Source organism: Tamandua tetradactyla, chromosome 5 (assembly GCF_023851605.1).
Source record: "Tamandua tetradactyla isolate mTamTet1 chromosome 5, mTamTet1.pri, whole genome shotgun sequence".
Taxonomy (NCBI): domain Eukaryota; kingdom Metazoa; phylum Chordata; class Mammalia; order Pilosa; family Myrmecophagidae; genus Tamandua; species Tamandua tetradactyla.
Window position 1 is genome coordinate 193,154,689 of NC_135331.1, and position 21,160 is coordinate 193,175,848.

Genomic DNA, 21,160 nt, shown 5'->3' on the forward strand with positions numbered 1-21,160 from the left:
CGCCCTAGAACTCTGCGAGGGAGGGGGCGCCTGCGGGACGCCGCAATAGGAAGGGAGCCTCCGGCGGGAGGAGGGGGGTGCCCGGCGGGCGGGAGAGGGGGGCCCACGGGACGCCACGATTGGAGGGTGGTGCCCGGCGGGAAGGGGTGCCCGGCGAGAGGAGGGGGCCCCCCCGCGGGACGCAGCGGAAACCTGGGCGGTGCCTCTGGTGCCGGAGGCGCGTCATCTCTGCGGCTTCTGAGAGTTGCTGGGAAATGCCCCAAGGCAGTGAGAGGGGCTTGGGACAGAGGGGCTGCGGGGGCCGATCTGCGGGGAGGTCCCGCGCCCCTCCCAGCCCTGGCATGGCGAGGGGGGCGTGCACAGCCCCCAGAACTCCTTCAAGGAGAGGTTGAGGGCAGCAGTGTCCCCCAGGCACGTGGCACACAGTGACAGCAGAGTAGACTGACTTTTCCTTGTAGCAAAGTAGTTTATTTCTTTGCGTGAAAAAACTTTCAGATCAAACTCGTTTTTTATGAAGCCGAAGACTCAGAATTTTTGCAGTCAAATCAGGACACTTAAAATTTACAAAACTGAATATTAAACTCAATGATTTTTTGAAGGCTGTCTGTGTTATCTATCAACTTAAAGTCTTCCCTGTGTTTTCCCCTACCCTATAATAAATTAATCTTTAATGGTTTAAAATATGTATAACAAAAATAATTTTAATTATTTTAAGTGAACAATTCTTTAACATTAAGTGCATTGACAATACTATGCAACTTCCAAACTCGTCATTTAGCAGAAATTCCCCATTCCCCTTCCTGCAACCCTGAAACCGTTATTCTGCTTTATGTTTCTATGAATTTGCTGATTTTAAGTATTTAATATTAATTCCTCTTAAGGAATCATACAATATATGTCCTTTTGTATCTGGCTTATTTCACTCAACAAATGTCTTCAAGACACATTCACCTTGTAGTACTTCTTTTTATGGCTGAAATATTTCATTGTATGGATATATGTATGTAGCACATCTCCTTTATCCAGTCATGCTCGTGGACACTTGGGCACCTTCTGGCAGTCGTGAATAAAACTGCAGTGGACATTGGTGTACAAATATTTGCCTAAATCCCTGCTTATGTTCTTTTTGGTACATGCCTAGGAGTGGAATTGCCAGAGCATACGGCAATTCTATGTTTAACTTTCTGAGGAACCACCAAACCGTTTTCCACAGAAACTGCACCATTTTCAATTCCCACCAACAATGCATGAGGGTTCCTGTTTCTCCAGATCCTTGCCAACAGTTTTATTTTGAATCATAGCCATGGTAGTTTATGTGAAATGGTATCTTGTAACTTTGATTTTCATTTCCCTAGTGGCTAATGATGTTGAGCATCTTTTCATGTGCTTATTGACCATTTGTATGTCTTCTTTGCAGAAATGTCTATTCAAGTCCTTGGACCATTTTTTACTTGGTTTTTTTGCATTTTTTGTGGAGTTTTGGAGTTCCTTATATATTATGAATATTAAACCTTTATCAGGTTTAATATTGGAAATGGTTTCCAATTATTTTCCCCATTTGGCAGGTTGCCCTTTCACTTTATTAATAATGTCATTTGATGCACCAAAGTTTTAAATTATGATGAGTCTATTTTGTCTATTATTTCTGTTATTCCTTGTGTTTTTGATGTAAAGTTTTAAAATCCAGTGCCTACTACCAGGAGTTGAAAATATTTCCATATGTCTTTTTGTAAGAGTTTTATAGTATTAGCTCTTATATTTAGGTCCTTGATCAATTTGGAGATGATTTTCATATGTGGTGAGAAGTAGAGGTCCACATTCATTATTTTGTATGTGGATTTCCAGTTGTCCCAGAGCTGATGTTGAAGAGAAACCTCTTTTCCCACTGAATGCTCTTGGCAGCTTTGTCAAAAATCTACTGGTGTATAATTTGATTAATTTTCTTATGTTGAACCATCTTTGTATTCCTGGAATAAATCCCATTTGCACATGGTGTTTATTCCTTTTAATATACTGTTAGATTCAGTTTGCCAGTATTTTCTTGAGGATTTTTGCTTCTGTAGTCATGAGGGATATTGATTTGTAGTTTTCTTTTCTTGTGCTGTCTTGATCTGTCTCTGAAATTGGTGTAATTCTGAACTCATAGAGTGACTTAGGAAATATTACCCCTTCTATTTTTGGAAGAGTTTGAGAAGAGTTGGTGTTAGAACTCCATTAAATGTTTAGTAGAATTTAGCAGTGAAACCATCTGGTCCTGAAATTTTCTTTGATGGACACTTTTTTTTAACTTTTTAAATTGTACAGTATAGCATATATACAAAGCAAAACAATAAAAAAGCAACAGTTTTCAAAGCACTCTTCAACAAGTAGGTACAGGACAGATCCCAGAGTTTGTCATCGGCTACCATATGATCCTCTCATAATTTTCCTTCTAGTTGCTCCAGAATATAGGAGGCTAGAGGGCTTAAATATTTTTTATCATCACAATCAATTTTTTAACTTCTTTTTTGTGAAAAATAACATATATACAAAAAAGCTATACATTTCAAAGCACAACACCACAATTAGTTGTAGAACATACTTCAGACTTTGACATGGGTTACAATTCCACAATTTTAGGTTTTTACTTCTAGCTGTTCTAAAATACTGAAGACTAAAAGAGATATCAATTTAATGATTCAGCATTCATATTCATTTGTTAAATCCTATCTTCTATGTATAACTCCACCATCACCTTTCATCTTTCCATCCCTCTCTTTAGGGGTGTTTGGGCTATGGCAGCTCTAAATTTTTTATATTGGAAGGGTCTGTCACTAATATGGGGTAGGGAGATGGACCTATCTGATCTTCTGGAGAGGCTTTGCTATGTTTCAGGACTTATCTGAACCAGGGATCCATCTAGAGGATGTAGGTTTCTGGAAAGTTCCTCTAGTGCTTGTACCCTTGTGGAATCTTATAAATTGCCCTAGGTGTTCTTTAGGATTGGTTGGAATGGTTCTGGTTGGAGGTTGGCAGGTTATGATGGGTAGCAAGGTCTACCTGAAGCTTGCATAAGAACAACCTCCAGAGTAGCCTCTAGACTCTATTTGAACCCTCTCTGCCACTGATACTGTATTAACGACACTTCTTTTCCCCCTTTTGATCAGGATGGAATTGTTGACCCAACTGTGCCATGTCTGGATCCATCCCTGGGAGTCATCTCCCATGTTGCCAGGGAGACTTTCACCCCTGCATGTCATGTCCCATGTAGGGGGGAGGACAGTGATTTCACTTGCAGAGTTGGGCTTAGAGAGACTGAGCCCATATCTAAGCAACAACAGAGGTCCTGCAGAAGTAACTCTTAGGCATGCCTATAGGTAGTCTAAGCTTTTCTGCTTCCTACATAAGCTTCACAAGAGTAAACCTCATGATTGAGGGCATGGCCTATTGATTTGGGCATCCCGAATGTTTGACACATGATCAGGGGGTTCCCTGATGGTCAGGTTCAATTGTTCTATATTCTTTCTCCCATCCCTCAGGGGACTTTGCCAATACTTTTTTATTTATCCGTGTAATATACTCTAAGATATATCTAGGCATTACAACAATCTATACAGGATTAAAGGACCTCTTTCTTATTCAGGGCTCCCTGTGTTTCAGTTGTTCAAATGAGCTATACAGATAGGTTGAATTAGATTATGCAGTACAGAAAATTTCAGTTCCAGACCAAATAAACCTTTCTTTCATTGGTCTCAAAGAGTATGTGTGGTTCTAAAATACGAACACTGTCTTCCTTACCCCTGTGTTCTGAATTACTTTAACCCCATCCTGTTTGGCTTTGTTCTTATCTCTCAGTGTCAGCTTATATATATAAAACAGCCTTTCAAAATCCGGAAATAATAATTACCACTCTGGACTTAATGTGCCGCTCTAAAAGCTTACAATCTAGACCCCTGTTTTCTTAAAAGCACCCTCTAAAGGTGACCATACCATTCTTTTTCTTTTGTTTCTGGCTTATTTTGTCTCACCAAATATCCCACATGTTCATTCACACATTTCATGCCTCATGACTTGTTCCTTTTTGTAGCAGCACAACTTTCACTCATAAGTATATACCATCACTTGCCAATCTACTTCTCCGTCCGTGCATCCTTCAGCTACCTGCATTCATCAGGCATCATATATAGGGCCAAAACTCCATAGGCCATGAACATTCTCAATTTTAGATAATTTCACTGTTCCCAAGAGAAAGAAAACCAATAAAGACACCCTTGCCAAATAAGAAATCTAAACCTCCTCTTAACTCTTGTCCCTCCCCCCATTATTTACCTCTGCTGTTTCTGTGGTAGTAAGATAGGGACCCTCTGTCATACTTTTGGCTATTGATATCCAGTTCTTCCATACCCAATTACTGAAAAGACTGTTTTGTCCCAGTTCAGAGGATTTGGAAGACTTGTCAAAAATCAGTTGACTATTTTTGGTGGTCTATTTCTGTACTCTCAATTTGATTCCATTGGTCAATATTCCTGTCTTTGAGCCAGTACTGTGCTGTTTTCACCACTGTGGCTTTATAATAGGTTTTAAAGTCAGAGAGTGTTACTCCTCCCATTCATTCTTCATTTTTAGGATGCTTTTAGCTATTTGGGGTCTCTTTCCCTTCCAGATGAATTTGGTAATTAGCTTTTCCAAATCTTCAAAGTAGGTTGTTGGAATTTTGGTTGCTACTGTGTTGAATCTGTAGATGGATTTGGGGAGAATTGACATCTTAACTATAGTTAGCCTTCTTATCCATGAGCAGGGAATGTCTTTCCACCTATTTAGATCTCCTTTGATTTTCTTTTAGCAATTTAATTATTTAGTTTTCTGTGTACAATTCCTTTGTGTCCCTAGTTAAGTTCATTCCTAAGTACTTGATTCTTTTAGTTGCTATTTTGAATGGAACTTTTTCCTTAATTGACTCTTCAGCTAGGTCATTGCTTGTATATAGAAATGTTACTGATTTATGCACATTAATTTTATATCCTGCCACCTTGCTGAATTTGTTTAATCAGCTCAAGTAACTTTGCGGTAGATTTCCCAGGATTTTCAAGTATAGTATCATATCATCTGCAAATAATGAGTGTTTTACTTCTTCCTTTCAATTTGGATGCCTTTTATTTCTTTGTTCTGTCTGATTGCTCTAGCTAAAACTTCTAGCACAATGTTAAATAATAATGGTGACAGTGGGAGTCCTTGTCTTTTTTTTTTTATTTTTTAATTTTTTTTATTAATTAAGAAAAAATTAACTAACACAACATTAGAAATCAATCCATTCTACATATGCAATCAGTAATTCTTAATATCATCACATAGGTGTATGGTCATCATTTCTCAGTACATATGCATCGATTTAGAGAAAGAAATAGCACGACAACAGAAAAAGAAATAGGGAGTCCTTGTCTTGTTCCTGATCTTTGGGGGGGAAGCTTTCAGTCTCTGTCCATTGAGTATGATGCTGGCTATTGGTTTTTCATATATTCCCTTTATCATATTGAGGTACTTACCTTTGATTCCTATCTTTTGGAGCATTTTTATCAGAAAAGGATGCTGAATTTCGTTGAATGCTTTTTAAGCATCAATCGAGATGGTCATGTGATTTTTCCCTTTTGATTTGTTAATGTGTTGTGTTACATTAATGGATTTTCTTGTGTTGAACCATCCTTGAATTCCTGGTATAAACCCCACTTGGTGTGTAATTCTTTTAATATGTTGTTGGATTCAACTTGTTAATATTTTGTTGAGAATTTTTGCATATATGTTCATTAGGGAGATTGGCCTGTGATTTTCCTTTCTTATACCATCTTTACCCAGTCTTGGTATTAAAATGATATTAGTGTTGTAAAATGAGTTAGAATTCCTTTTTCCTCAATTTTTTGGAAAAGTTTCAGCAGAATTTATTTCTTTTTGGAATGTTTGATAAAATTCCCTTGTGAAGCCATCTGGCCCTGGGATTTTCTTAGATGGCTTCAGTAAGAAGATTTTTGATGACTGTTTAATCTCTTTACTTGTGATTGGCTTGTTGAGATCTTTTATTTCTTCCTGAGTCAGTGTAACTTGTGTGTGTGACTCTTGGAACTTGTCCATATCATCTAAATTGTCTAGTTTGTTGGCATATAGTTGTTCATCATATCCTCTTATGATTTCTTTTATTTCTTCAGGGTTTGTGGTAATGCAGTCCTTCTCATTTCTGATTTTATTTATTTGCATCCTCTCTCTTTTTTTCTTTGTCAGTCTTGCTAGTGAACCACCAATTTTATTGATTTTCTCAAAGAACCAACTTTTGGTTTTATTGATTCTTTCTACTGTTCTTTTGTTCTCCCATTCATTTATCTGTGCTTTAATCTTTGTTGTTTCTCTTTTCTATTTGCTTTGGGGTTAGTTTGCTGTTATTTCTCAAGTTCCTCCAGGTGTGCTGTGAAGTCCTTGATTTTTGCTCTTTCTTGTTTTTTAATGGTATTTAGGGCAATAAATTTCCCTCTCAGCACAGTCTTTGCCACATCCCATAAGTTCTGATAAGTTGTATTCTCATTTTCATTCATCTCCAGATAGCTACTGATTTCTGTAGTAATTTCTTCTTTAACCCACTGATTGTTTAAGAGTGTGTTATTTAATCCCCATATATTTGTGAATGTTCTCATTCTTTGGTTGTGATCTGAGAAAGTGCTTTGAATAATTTCAATGTTTTTAAATTTATAAAGATCTGTTGCATGCCCCAGCATCTGATCTATCCTGGAGAATGTTCCATGAGCACTAGAGAAAAATGTATATCCTTGTGCTTTGGAGTGCAATGACCTATGTATGTCTGTTCAGTCTTATTCATTTATCAGGTTGCTTAACTTCTCTATTTCCTTGTTGATCTTCTATCTGGTTGTTCTGTCTATAGAGGAGAGTGGTGTATTGACGTCTCCTACTATTATTGTTGAAACATCTATCACTCCCTTCAGTTTAGCCAATGTGTGTCTCATGTATTTTGGAGCTCCTTGATTGGGAGCATAAACATTTATGATTGTTATGTCTTCTTGGTGAATTGACATTTTAACTAGTATATTGTGTCTTTCTTTGTCTCTTATGATGTCTTTACTTTTAAAGTCTATTTGTCTAATATCATTATAGCTGTTCCTGCTTTCTTTTGGTTACAACTTGCATAGAAAGTCTTTTTCCATCCTTTCACTTTCCATATATTTGCACCCTTGTGTCAACAATGAGTCTCTTGTAAGCAGCTTATAGCTGGATTATGTTTCTTAATCGATTCTGCCAATCTGTATCTTTTAATTTGTAAGTTTAGTCCATTAACATTCAAAGTTATTACTGAAAAGGCATTTCTTGAATCCACCATCTTATTTTTTTAATTTTATTTGTCAGATCTATATATTCTTTTCCCTTTTCCCTCTTTCTCTTTGTATTGTTTAAATTACCCTTAGTGTACTCTTCAATTCTGTACCCTCCTCCAGACTTCCCTCTCCTGTCTGTTTTTTTTTTTTTTTTTCTTTTTGCAGCCGGCAGAACTCCTTTTAGTATTTCTTGTAGGGCCAGTCTCTTGTTTACAGATTCTTTTCAGGATTTCTTTGTCTGTGAAAATTTTAACCTCTCCTTCAGTTTTGAAGGACAATTTGTCTGGGTACAGAATTCTTGGCTGGAAATCTTTCTCTTTCAGAATCTTGAATATATTGTACCACTGTCTTCTCACCTCCATGGTGCCAGTTGAGTAAGCTGAACTCAGTCTTATTTTATTTCCCTTGTGTGTAATAGATTGTTTTTCTCTTGCTGCTTTCAGGATTTTCTGCTTCTCTTCAACATTTGACAGACTGATTAGTATGTGCCTTGGGGAAGGCCTATTTGGATTTATTCTGTTTGGAATCCATTGGGTTTCTTTGACTTGTATATTTATGTCCTTTTATGAGGGTTGGGAAAATTTCCCCCATTATATCCTCAACTACTCTTCCTAGCCCGTTACTCTTCTCTTCTCCTTCTGGGATACCAATGATTCTTATATTTGTGTGCTTAGTTTTGTCTATCATTTCTCTGAGATCCAATTCAAGTTTTTCATCTTTATTGCCATTTGCTGTTTTGAGTCTTCAAAGTCAGTTATCCTGTCTTCTATATCACTTATTCTTTCTTCTAGCTCTTCAAATCTGGTGGGGTTTTTTTTTTTTTTTTGCCTTTAGTATGTTTTTTATTCGGTCATCAGAGTCTTTAATCTCTATGATATTCACTATTTTTCTATTTATTTCAAATTCCTCTCTATGCCCTTCTACTGTCTTCTTGATCTCCTTTATGTCATTTGTTATCCCACTTATTTTATTAAGTAGAGTTTATGAACATCTTTGGTTAGTTGTTCCAACATCTATGTCTACTCTGGTGTTTTAATTTGGTCATTAGGTAGGGCTATACCTGTCTGTAATGTGATATGCTTAGTGGTCTTCTGCTGTGTTTGTTGCCTGTAAATATATTGATTCATTTATTTTGGGAGTTGATTTTTTTCAGGAGTCTAAGGCCTTGTGATTGTGAGATGGCTGTACAGCTGGGAGCAGGGCACAGGGTGGGGCACTCAGTGCAGTGATTTGTTTCAGGGCAGGTGTAGGTGCAGGTTGGGGATGTTACACTGGTGCTTGTGAACGTGGGCACCCATCAGCCAGGGAGGATGTAGCTGTGTGGGTACACCTGTGTGGAGGACGTAATCCTGGTGTGCACTGGTCTAAGACACAGGGCACTTTGTATGCATGCATAGAGCTGTGGCAGCAGGTCAGCGTTATACCTTTGTGGATTGGGAACAGATGTGACCCGGCTGTGCAGGTCGGCACTTTCTCAGAGCTGGGAAGTGTGACTGAGGGCTGTGCACATGCCCAGTTCCAGGACTGCTGTAAAGTGCGGTCCCCAGAGTTGAATGACATGACTGGGGGCTGTGAGCAGGTAAGGGCCTGGGAGTGCTGTAAAGGGATGTGCAGAGCTTAGGGAGGGTGGGGTGAGGCTGCGCAACACTATGAGTAGGGGCAAGGGTAGCCTAGGTATGGAGGTTAGTGCCTGCAGACTTTATGTCCTGGCAACAGTCATTTCTGCAGGGAATAGGGAGGGGGAGGTGTGTTCAGGAGGGGTGCAGGAGAGGTGGGCTGGCTGCACTTGGGGTGGGAGTGGGAGGCACTGGGGACTGGTGAGGTGGGGGCACCTGGAGCATGGGGAATGGGAGCGGGTGATGGGATTCAGGTGCATTGGAAGTGGGGTGAGTCACCAGTCACGGGGCTGCACTGGTGAGGGTGGCACCCAAGGAACATGGCCTGGCTAACTTCCTAGTCCCGGCTCCTGTCCATGCACTCCCTGGGGCTCCGCGCCTCCATACCAGGCTCCAGCGTCCTGCTTCTTAGTTCCTCGGCCTCTGCAACCAGGGCTGCCGCATGTGGTGCAGAAGGCTCTCCCAGGTCAGCTGCACTCCTAAATCCCCGCCTCAGTCGCCCTCCTGTCTCTTCTCCAACTTTTCTGTGGAGCAGAGCTGATCTCGGGCTACTCTATTCGGCCATCTTCCCGGAATGATGGACACTTTTAAATTTCTGATTTAGTCTCTTTGTTACATCTGTTGAGATTTTCTATTTCTCCTTGCATCAGATTAGGTAATTTGTATTTTTCTAGGAATTTTTCCATTTCATCCAGGATTTTTAATTTGTTGTCATATAATTGTTCATAGGTACTGCCTTATAATCCTTTTAGTTCTGTAAGATTGGTAGTAATGTTGCCACTTTAATTCCTGATTTTGGTTATTTGTGTCCTCTCTTTTTTTCTCAGTTTGGCTAAAGGTTTGTCAATTTGATGCATCTTTACAAAAAGCCAGATTTTGGTTTTGATTATCTTGATTGTTTTTCTGTTCTCTATTTCATTTATCTCTGCTCTAATTTTTACTATTTCCTTCCTTCTACTAACTTTTTGTTTTGTTTGCTCTTGTTCTGGTTTCTCTAGATGTGACATTAGGTTATTGAGCAGTGATCTTTCTCCCTTTAAATGTAGATCTATAAATTTTCCTCCAAGCACTGCCTTCACTACATCCCATAACTTTTGGTAAGTTGTTGTGGTAGTTAGATTCAGTTGTCAACTTGGCCAGGTGAAGGCACCTAGTTCTGTTGCTGTGGACATGAGCCAATGGTATGTGAACCTCATTTGTTGCTGATTTACATCTGCAGTCTGCTAGGAGGTGTGCCTACTGCGATGAATGATGTTTGACTCAATTGGCTGGTGCTTAAATGAGAGAGCGCAATGTAGCACAGCCCAAGCATCTCAGCATTCCTGATCTCAGCCCTCACAGCTCAGCGCAAGCCTTTGTAGATGCAGAAAGAAATCACCCCAGGGAAAGTTGTGGGAACCCAGGGGCCTGGGAAGAAGGCCAGCAGAGACCATCCTGTGCCTTCCCACATAAGAAAGAACCTCAGTGGAAAGTTAGCTGCCTTTCCTCTGAAGGACTAACAAAATAAATCCCCTTTTATTAAAAGCCAATCCATCACTGGTGTGTTGCATTCCAACAGCTAGCAAACTAGAACGGTTGTGTTTTCATTTTTGTTCATTTCAGGTTATTTACCAATTTCCCTTGTGATTTATTCTCTCCATTGTTGTTTAATAGTGTGTTGTTTAATTTACAAATAGTTAAAAGTTTTCCAGTTGCCCCTTTGGTATTAATTTCTAGCTTCATTCCATTGTGGTATGAAAGAATGCATTGTATGATTTCAATTTTTAAAATTGTGTATTGGCTTACTTGATTTTTATTGTATTTAAGTAATAGGATATGGAGTTTAAGAGTGAATGTTACCTAAGGACTTATATCCTTTTTTGGAGAGATGTAGTGCATTTCTGGTTGTATACAGGACAGTTGAGTATTGTTAGGTGAAACATATATCTGTTATTGTGTTCTACTTGGAAATTAAGCATGTTTCAAGGTGATGTGTATAGCTGCCAAGTTGACAAGAGTGATGGTAGGTTCTGGTGTCAACTTGGCCAAGTGATGACACCCAGTTGTCTGATCAGGCAAATACTGGCCTAACCATTGCTGCAAGGATATTTTATGGCTGATTGATAAACAATAAAGCTGGTGTATTAAATCAGCAGTCAGTTGATTGCATCTGTGGCTGGTTACATCTGTGATCAACTAAGGCATTTCTCCCACAATAAGATAATCCAATGTGTTGATGGCTTTTAAGGAAGAAGAGAGACTCTTTCACTGCAAAGAAGCCTCTCCTGTGAAGTTCATCCAGACCCTTCATCAGAGCCGCTGGCTTAAATTCCATACCCTATTACTTAAATACTATTACATAAGCAATACAACTTATGTCATATGATAACAGGATTACAAGATATTTCCTTATGTACAAATGCAAGCATACCCATAACAAAACAGGGAGAGATATTCATACAATCAATCACAGCCCTCATTTCTGTAGCTGGTCACATGGTTGTAGTTCATATTTATCATTACCTTCTTCCATTACCCAGTCCATGTTCCCTTTTCCCTCAGCAAGCACTTCAGCTGGCTGTGGTCCTTGGCCAGGTGGGGTGACCCAGACCTTCATTCCTGATGTTTTTGGGCCATCAGTAATCCTGTCTGGATTGGGTTGTTGCAGTTTTCCATTACTTTAATCATAAAGCATGGTAGTACTAAGAGACACCCTAGGGTATCTCCTGTATTCCAGAAAAATTTTTCTTTACCTCCATTGTGTAGTTGTAGTCCTATTTCCCCTCGATATTCAGGATCAATCACCCAAGACAAAAGAGTAGTCCCCTTTCATGCCTGTTGATTCAGTGGCATGAGAAGTCCAAAGTGGCCAAGTGGCAATCCTAACTTCCAGTTCAATGGAATCATTGTTGCATCTCCTGGTAGGAGCACTCCTCTTTTTGAAACTAAGACCTGTAGACCAGCAGAGCTTAATGTTTCAGAGACAGGAAGCAAAAATTTTCTTTGTGAATCAATAGAGTTAATAGTGAGTAGTGCCCCCCCCCCCATTTCCACCCCTTGATTCCTGGACACATGAATCCTGGCTATGGAAGAAACAGCACCATAGAGTGGATGCTGATTCAGAGCATACACAGCGTCCTAGAGAACATTGTCCCAGCCCTACAAGGTATTGTCACCTAGTAATTGGGCCTTCCAAAGGCCATTCCACCATTCTATCAATCCATTCCCACACTTCATTTGCTGTGAAGTGGGTTCCTTGGTCAGAAGCAATGCTGTGTGGAATACCATGATGATAGATAAAGCATTCTATGTGTCTATGGATGATAGTTTTGGCAGAAGCACATGCAGGGAATGCAAACCCATATCCGGAATATGTATGTATTCCATTTAGAATAAATCATTGCCCCTTCCAACTGAAAGCAAACTGTTTCTGGTGGTCCTTACCAACAGCTATTGAGAAAAAGCATTTGCCAGATCAATAGCTGCATACCAGGTACCATGCAATGTTTGTTTGCTCAAGCAATGATACTACATCTAGAACAGCAGCTGCAATTGGAGTCACCACCTGGTTAAGTTTACTATAATCCACTGTCATCTTCCAAGACCCATATGTTTTCTGCACAGGCCAAATAGGAGAGTTGAATGGATGTGGTGGGAATCACCAACTATGCATCCCTCAAGTCCTTAAGAGTGGCATTAATTTCTCTAATCCTTCCAGGAATACCATGTTGCTTTTGATTTACTATTTTGCTAGGTAAGACCAGTTCTAGTGGCTTCCACTTGGCCTTTCCTACCATAATAGCCCTCACCCCATGAATTAGAGAGCTAATGTGAGGATTCTTCCAGTTGTTGAGTATGTTGATTCCAATTATGCATTCTGGAACTGGGGAAGTAACTACAGAATGGGTCTGGGGACCCACTGGACCACTGTGAGATGGATCTGAGCTAAAACTCCATCCATCACCTGAACTTCATAAGCCCCTACTCTGGCTGGTGAATCAGAGTGACATTTTGGGTCTCCTGGAATTAATGTCCCTTCTGAACCAGTGTTTAATAATCCCTGAATAATCTGATGATTTTCTTTTCCCCAGTGCACAGTCACTTTGGTAAAAGGCCATAGGTCTCCTTGGGGAAGACTGGGAAGAAGGTTAACAGTGTAAATTTTGGGCTATGTTAAAGGGTCCTTCCCTAAGGATACCCAGCCCTCCCCTCATTCAAGGGGCTCTGGGTCTGCAAACTTTCTCAAGTCTGGGAATTGATTAAGGAGCCATGACTCTGTTTTTGTAATTCAAATTAAACTTATGTTTCTTGACCTAAAATTCTTCTGCTTATACAGCTCAAACAAGAATTCAGTAGACTTCCCTTCTATTTTACTTCTAAGTACCCCATTATCTACTAGTTGACAATGCAAGTCTCTGCAAGTCAGATTATTTTAACTCCTGGTTTGAGTCTGCCATTCATTAAGGTGGCCATACCCACCTTGTCTGTGGTGATCAACTGTTGCCACATGGCTCCTGCCAATTTGGGGTCCATTCACCTCTATTGTGTTTAAGGATTCCAGCTCAGTGACAGCAGTTCTTCCAGTTATATCTGACATACAGAGAAGGGCAACTACAGAGCTCTTCATGGATGATGGAGCTAGTCTCACAAATTTATATCTCAAAGTTCTGGTGAAAGATGTGTCCTCTTGACATCCCTGGAGTGTATGAGCAGGTTTTCCATGATAAATCTGCTTGAATATTCCCACTTCTCTAAGCCTCTGGATCCTCTCATCTACATTATACCAGGGCAGTTCTGGTATTTCAACCTCAGATTGAAATGTCAGCCACCTGTTGATCCATATTTCAGCCAACCATCCAAAGAAACTGTTATCACCATTTCTAACCCCTAGAGCTACAAGATTGAATGTGGAATCTCTGCTTTGTGTGCCCATATAAATAAATTCAGCTTGATTGAACTTTATATTCCTTCCACCAGTATCCCACACCCTTAATATCCATTCCTAAACATATTCCCCTGATTTCTGTTAATTAGATCATATTATAAAGAATTCATGCAGTTCTTTTGGAGTATAGGATACCTCCTCATAGGTCACACTTTGTACCTCACCTTTCAAGTCCTGTTAGGACTTTAACCTAGTTATAGGTCTTGAAGAAAAGAGGGGTACTGGGGGTGGGTCATGAAAATAAATAGAAGTGTCTTTCAAGCCAATTACCTCAGGGCATTCTACTGCAGGTTCATCTGGTGAAACAGGATTAGTCACTCCAGACAGAGGAGTGAGGGCTTTTCCTCCAGGGGAGATGATTACAGGGTTAGAAGACACTGAATATTAATCTCATTAGGTGGAAGTTGAATGTCAGACTCCCATGAGGAGATTAGAGTCTGGGAATCTGCTTCCTCAAGGCAGGCTGGAGGTCAGGAATCTCTTTCCTCAGTGCAGTCCATTACATGTCTCTCTAGCATAGACTCAGCAGATTGCAGGTATCCCATCTCCCCATCACCATCCTTATCAAGCTATAGATCACCATCCCATGTTTCAGGATCCCATTTCTTTTCCAATCAAAGCCCTTACTCTAACAGCAGACACCCTGCAAGGTTGAGATTTTAGTGTATGTTACAAATCTGCTACTTGCACAATGAGACTTTTTTTGTCTAGTTTTCAGAGATCTCAATTCTGTGACCACAGGAAATAAGATTTTCTTTCAGGGAACACATGGAAACTTTTACATCATTAATATGGTGCCTACTCATCCTTTTCCCTCATCATTCTAGCCAGTGTATTTAACAACAACCAGCCAACATCATTATACCTATTAATTCTACAAATCTCCATAAAGGTCACAACATTCTCACCCAGAGCCTTGCCTCATAAAAGCATACAATTAGTAGAATCTAATGGTGATATTTTGAGTATGTCTTTTGCCAATTCACCCCATGGACTGTCAGTGCCATCTTGATTATTGGAAACAGAATCATTAGTGACTTTGAGCCTAGTCAGAGTAGAAAGCCAATGGCAAAAACCCACTTTTAAGATTCTGGTTCTCAAGAACTACTCTAAGTACAAAGCTGTGTAAGTCAGGGTTCCCTAAAGAAACAGAACCAACAGGAGAGATGTGTAAATATGAGATTTATTAGGGTGTCTCTCACAACCATAGGAATGGAAGAGCCCAAAATCTGTGGGGCAGGTTTTGAAGCTTGTAGCTCCAATGAGAGTCTGCATGAACTCCATAGGAGAGGTTCTCTGGCTGAAGAAGCAGTGAAAGAGTCTCCCTTCTTCCTTAAAAGCCTTCAACAGATTGGATTGTCTCATTGTGGGAGACATGCCTTAGTTTATTGTAGATGTAATCAGCCATAGATGCAATCAACTGACTGCTGATTTAATACACCAGCCTTGCCATTTATCAACTTCCATGAAATATCCTTGCAGCAAAGATTAGGCCAGTGCTTGCCTGACCAGGGCTTGCCTGAGCATAATCACTTGGCCAAATTGACACCAGAACCTAACCAACACAACACCTTAACTCAACTAGCTTCATCAGAAGGTCCTACATACAGTGGGTCCACACTCACAAAAATGGGTTAAACTTAAGAACATGCTTTTCTGGGATATACACAGTTTCAAGCCATCACAGTCTCTAATTTTCTTTTCTTGTGGTTTCTGTATCTAGCTTTGGTAGTAGGGTGATGTTGACATCTTAAAATGAGTTAGGAAATTTTCCCTTCTTTTCAATATTTTTTTTAGAGAATTTGAGTAGTTTGGGTTTTAATTCTTCTTGGAATGTTTGGTAAAATTCATCAGTGAAGCCAAATGGTCCTGGAGTTTCTTTATTGGGAAGTTTTTTTATGAACAGTTCAACCTCTTTGCTTATTATTGGTCTGCCGAGATTTTCTAATTGGTTTTAGAGTCAGTGTATGTAAATATGTGTCTCTAGGACTTCGTCCATTTCATGTGGGTTATCTAATTTGTTTGTGTACAGTGTTCACAGTATTCTTTTATAGTCCTTTTTCTTTCTGTGGGATCAGTAGTAATGTCCACTCACCCCCCCTTTCATTTCAGATTTTGGTTGTGTCCTTTCTCTCTCTCTTTCTTGCTCTGTCAGTCTGGTTAAAGGTTTATTGATTCTATTAATCTTTTAAAACAACTAACTTTTGATTTTGTTGATTCACTCTATTGCTTTTTTAATGTTTGTTTTTAGTTATTTTTTCACTGTATTCCTTTTTTATTCTGTAGTTTACTTATCTCCATGCTAATATTTAGTAGTGCCTTCCTTCTTCTTGCTTTGGGTTTGGTTCCCTCTTACTTTCCTATATTCCCTAGTTGTGAGCTTGGGTCTCTGATTTGGTATCTTTCTTGTTTTTTAAGTGTAAACATTTAGAGCTATAAATTTTCCTCTCCACACTGTCTTTGCAGAATTCCATAAGTTTTGGCATGTTTTGTTTTCATTTTCATTTGCCTCAAGATAGTTCTTAATTTCCCTTTTGATTTACTTTGTGGCCCATTGGTTGTTTATAGAGTATATTAATTTCCAGGTATTTGTGAATTTTCTAGTTTTTTGGTTTGGTATAGAATTCTAGCTTCATTCCATTGGTCAGAGAATATATATTGCACAATCTCAATATTTTTATTTATTGAGACTTTTTTTTACTTAATATATGGTTTATCCTGAAGAATACTGAAAAAAAAATTGAGTATAGTGTTATAAATATCTCTTAGGTCTAGTTGTCTTATAGTATCATTCAAGTCTTCTATTTCCTTGCTGATATTCTGTCTAGGTTTTATATTCATCACTGAAGGTGGTTTATGAAGTCTCCTAATATTAATGCAGAGCTATTTCTTCCTTCATACTTGTTAATATTTATTTCTTATATTTTGGGACTCTGACATTAGGGATATACATAGACACATATATGTGTGTGTATATATATATATATATATATATATAATTGTTATTATTCTTGCTTAGTTGACCCCTTTATCAGGATATAGTGACTTTCTCTGTACTTTGCAACAGTTTTTTATCTTATATTAGTATAGTAGTAGTTCTCTTTTGATTACTCTTTGCATGGTATAATTTCTCCATTCTTTCCTTTTCAACCCACTGTTTCTTTTTGTTTACGGTGAATCTTTTGTCAACAACATATAGTTGGGTCATGTTTTTTATCCATTTTGCCAATCTATAGCTTTTGACTGGAGAGTTAATCCATTCACATTTAAAGTAACTACTGATAATGCAGGGATTTCTTTGCCATTTTGTGGCTTGGTCTTTGTAAGTTATACTTTTTTGTACCTCAATTCTATTAATATCTACCTCATATTTATTTTATTTTTCCTGTGTTATGCCATTTTGATTAACTACTCATTTATTTCTGTATATATTTTTTGTATATTTTCTTCATTGTTACTGTGGTGGTGTGAAGCTGTTATGTACCCCAGAAAAGGCCATATTTTTAAAAATCCATTCCTGTGGGTGCAGACCAATTGCAGGTGACAACTTTTGGTTAGGTTATTTCAATTGCAACGTGGTCCACCCCATTCAAGGTGGGTCTTGATCTTCTTATGAAAGTATAAAAGGCAGGAAAAGCCCAGAGAGCTCAGAGAAGCTGAGAGACAAGGGCACAACCTCAATAAGCTGAGAGCAGAAGCCACTGAAGCCAGAAGCTGAAAATAAAGAAACCAAGAGAGAAGGTCCAACAGATGCTGGCCATATGCCTTCCCATGTGTCAGAGGCATCCCCGATGCTGGTAGCCTTCTTCAGAAAAGGCATCATCCTATGGATGCTTTAACTTGGACATTTCCATGGTCTTAGAACTGTAAATTTGTAAGCTAATAAATCCCCATTTAAAATCCAACTCATTTCTGTTATATTGCATTCTGACAGCTTTGCCAAACTGAAACAGGAACCATGGGGCTCCCTGTTTCATTTTAGATTTTAATATCCTAAATCTATAACAGTCACATTTGATTTTATAGCAATTTAACTTCAATAGCATACACATACCCTCATCCTAACCATTGCCCCACACCTCTCGTACTTGTTACAAATTATATTCTTATATATTGTTTGTCCAAAACTGTAGATTTATAATTATTTTTATGCATTTGCATTTTAAAAGCTTTCTTAGAAGTAAGAAAGTGGAGTTACATACCAAAAAACAAAACAATAGTGTTGGCATTTATAATTTCCCACATAGTTACCTTTGCTAGATGAAAGGTTTAGGAGGTGAAAGGGTGAGAAAGAAGGATGGTAGACCAGGAAATTTAAAGTGGGTGGGTTTATTTCTGCACTTCTGGGCTGAGCTCACTGAACCCAAGATAGAAGGAGGTGAGTCAGTGTCTGGGTGATGACGTGGGCAGTTTTTAAGCAAGGGGGTCATGTGATGTCTGGAAGGGGTGGTTCTCCAGAAGTCAGGTGGTCAGAAGGGGCGGTTCATCAGTTCCAGAAGTCAGGTGTCTGGAAGGGGCGGTTCCAGAAGCCATGTTGGGAAGGGTGACACAGCCTCCACAGCTCCAGTTGCAATGCCCTTCCCCATTCCCCCAACTTAACATTCCAGCCTTTTTGTGATAATAGGGCATTGAGGTTCTTCTGGCTACTTCCTGCTGTAATAGGGCCATGTGGGGTGATAGGCTGGGGTTGTCATGGTCAGGAGAGGGAGGAGGTTAGCTATAGGAATCTGGTGAGGAGGGTAGGCGGTGGTAATGAAGCAGGAGCATTTGATTGGCTGCTACCCATGACAGTTCCTTCATGCATCCTTGAAGGAAGTTGAGGAGGCAGGGAGCTAGGAAGAAAAAGAGACAGATTAGGATAACTGGTCCTAGTAGCATTAGGAGCCATGTCACCAGGGAGAAAGAAAACCAGTCTAAGGTAGGGTTGGTTCCTTGTTTTCTGTGGTAGAGATCCTCTTTTAGTTTGTTTAAGGTTTGAATATTTTGTTCCACCAGACCTGACTCATTGATGTAATAGCAGCATTCTTCTTGGAGGAATATGCACGTTCCTCCTTTTTCAGCTGTCAGCAAGTCTAAGGCCTGTCAATTTTGAAGAGTTACCTGGGCTAGTGAGGTGAGTTGATGTTGTAGAGAGGAAAGGGATTCTGATGTCGATTCCAGAGCTACCTGTAGTCAAGTCTCAAAGTTTTGAGAGGTTAAAATACCATGTCCCAGTGCTCCTCATGCTGTGGCTGAGGCCACAACTGAGGCAGTCAGGCTGATGCCTACCAGGATGGGAAGAAAGGCAGCCCTTTTGGAGCGAGGAGACGGCAGTAGCCAAGTTAGTTTGGACTCCTCATAAAGGGTTAATTGAGGAATAATAGTTACCAGGAAGTATGGTCCTGGGGCAGTGGAGTTAAGGCACTTGGTAAGAGTTCCATTACACCAGAAATATTGTCCTTTGGGGGCATAGGTGGTGTTGTGGATAGTGACATTAGTTTGGCATCTATTATGAAGTTGTGTCTGATTCACAGTTGTGTGCATGAGGTAGCAGATTTTAAGGGGGTAGGGAAGGTTTTCAGGCTCTGGTTCCCATAGGGGGATGTTCTTTAGAGTGGTATGACAGGAATCAGGGCTATGACTATGTATTTGGGTTAGATTTATAGGGACAGCTGCCAATAGTGGCCTATTTAATGATGCACATAGGAAACAGCAGGTTATTTTAGCGAGTATTTTTGTTTGGTTGAGGAAAACTAAGGTTTGTTGGAGGATTTGGAGCCACATAGGAGAGGCTGGTGAGGCAGAGGTTTGGGTGAGGTGGCTGGAGAGGTTCTGCTCAGCTCGCAAAATGTCAACAGATACCTGGGTAAGAATAGTATTAATGAGGGCATAGGCAGGGTCTAGAGGGATCATGAAGAAGGTGTCTTTAAGGTCCAGGACAGAATAATAAGTAATGTGGGAGGTATGTGTGAGAGAAGAGTATATGGATTGGGAACTACTGGGTGGATGGGGATGACAGCCTCATTAATTAATCGGAGGTCTTGGACTAAATGGTAAGAACCATCAGGTTTCTTGACAGGCAAGACTGGGGTGTTATAAGGTGAGTTAGTGGATATGAGGAGTCCCTTTCCCTTGAGCCAGTTAATGATGGGTTGGAGTCCTTTCTGATGGGTTATGGAGATAGGAAACTGAAGCCTAGATGGGAATGAGGATGGATCTTTTAGTCAGATAAGAACTGGTTTATGATGGGAAGCTATTAGGGGAGTTGAGGTATTACATACTTCTGGGTGTACTAGATGAGGTGGTAGGGGAAGGGTGGGAGGGGTGGAAACCTGAGTGGAGGTGGAGGCCACACATAAGGGTAGTATTAAATTTATTTGGGGTTTTTATATCCAGTGAAGTGAGGTCCCTAACTTGGTGAGAAGGTCCCTCCCCATTAGTGGGCTGGGGCAAGAAGGCATCACCAAGAAAGAGTGTATAATGGAGTAGCCTTCTATTAAACATGTAAGTGGTCCAGTAGTTAAGGGGCATGAAGGATGGCCATCTATGCCCATAACCATGACCTGGGAAGGAAGGAGTTGACCTGAGTAGGAGGGGAGGATGGAGAAGGTAGCCCCTGTGTCCACTAAAAAGGAGGTGGACTTACCCACTACCTTGATTGTTACTCTGGGCTCAACAAGGGTGATCAATGTCACTGAGGCCAGGAGTCATCAGTCGTCAGTGGCCAGGCCCAGGACTGCCAGTGGTGGGTCAAGGGTTGGAAAGATGGCCCCTCTACGGCCGGGTGCTGAGGGGCAGTCAGTTTTCCAATGTCCCTTTTTCCTGCAGAGAGGGCGTGGTCCCTTGGGCAGTCGAGGATTGGGGCACTGGCGGGATCAGTGTCTGTCGAGGCCACATTTGAAGCACTTTCCTGGCGGTGGATTAGTCGTAGCCGGCATCTTGTCAGTTGAAGTGGGCTGCAGGGCCACAATCAGGGATTGGGTTTGTAAATTCACCCTTCAGCGGTCCTGGGATTCCTTTTCCACCCTCTCCAAATCATCACAAGTATTAAAAATTTTAAAGGTCATATTTACCATGTCACGAATAGGGGCCTGAGGACCATCCTCGATTTTTCTAAGTTTGCAGCTAATGTCTGGGGCTGACTAGGATATAAAATGTATGGCTAAAATGGTTTTACCAGCCTCCAAGTCAGGGTCTAGGTGGGTATATTGGGAGAGGGCTTCCATGAGCCAGTTTAGAAAAGCAGCAGGATTTTCTTCAGGACCTTGAGTAATCTCCCTTAGCTTACAACT

The 21,160-nt window shown here is 40.2% G+C and overlaps 1 protein-coding gene across 1 annotated transcript in view; it reads left to right on the forward strand.

The window, feature by feature from the left end:
* LOC143685204 (uncharacterized) overlaps positions 1-21,160 on the forward strand; it is a 55,187-nt gene that overhangs the window by 21,159 nt on the left and 12,868 nt on the right. The window lies entirely within an intron of this gene.